The following is a 788-nucleotide window of genomic DNA, read 5'->3' as shown; positions in this document are numbered from 1 at the left end:
AAAAAAAAAAAAAAAATCAGGCTTAACTCTCATCGACAATCGAGGGCAAGAAAAAAGAAGATACTTTATTTCCTGTTTTCCATATTTATTCTTTATTTATTATTATTATTATAAAAGTAACTAAAATTAAAAATATGGATCTTTTTAAGTGATTTACGACTAGATTAGGTAAAATAAGTAATAATATAATTAAAATGGTTCACGAGGCATGCACACGAGCAACTCATGGGTAATGTAATTCAATAGCATAACATGAGCTGCACGTTCCCCGAGTGATTTACAGCTTTTAATGGCGAGGATAGTAGTTAGACACAGTTTAAAGGGCAACAAAACAATAAAATTTAATTATAAATAGATGTATAATGTTACGAACACTTAGGATAAATGAATGTAGTTTCATATTACAATATGAAGTCATTCTAGAAGGAAAAGAAGGTTAATTTAATTTTTTTTTGGTGGTTACAGGGTCAGTCAAATTGACAGATCCCATTTTGAGATAGGGTAGAGAAAACATAACATAAACTATAAGGATTTAATGAAAAAACGTTTGAAATGCATTTAGGAGGTTTTAGGGATTACACAAAAGAAATTTGAGATGATGAAAAGAATTTTAATTTTAACATGAAAATTACTTTGCACACGAACTATTCAAAACAAATACTCAATATATTCATGGACATAACTTTATTTTATTTTATTAAAAGTACTTCACTAAGAAATATGACTTTCTGTATGTGAAAGACTTGTAATATTAACTGAAAGACTGCCAAATTTCATGAAGATATACC

General features: G+C 27.7%; 1 protein-coding gene across 4 annotated transcripts in view; it reads right to left on the bottom strand.

The window, feature by feature from the left end:
• The window catches only part of LOC106465260, a 67592-nt gene that overhangs the window by 5854 nt on the left and 60950 nt on the right, over positions 1-788 (bottom strand). The window lies entirely within an intron of this gene.

This window comes from Limulus polyphemus, unplaced genomic scaffold (genome assembly GCF_000517525.1).
Source record: "Limulus polyphemus unplaced genomic scaffold, Limulus_polyphemus-2.1.2 Scaffold1888, whole genome shotgun sequence".
Lineage (NCBI taxonomy): Eukaryota > Metazoa > Arthropoda > Merostomata > Xiphosura > Limulidae > Limulus > Limulus polyphemus.
The sequence above is the reverse complement of the archived record's forward strand: the minus strand, read 5'-3'. Positions and strand labels throughout refer to the sequence as shown.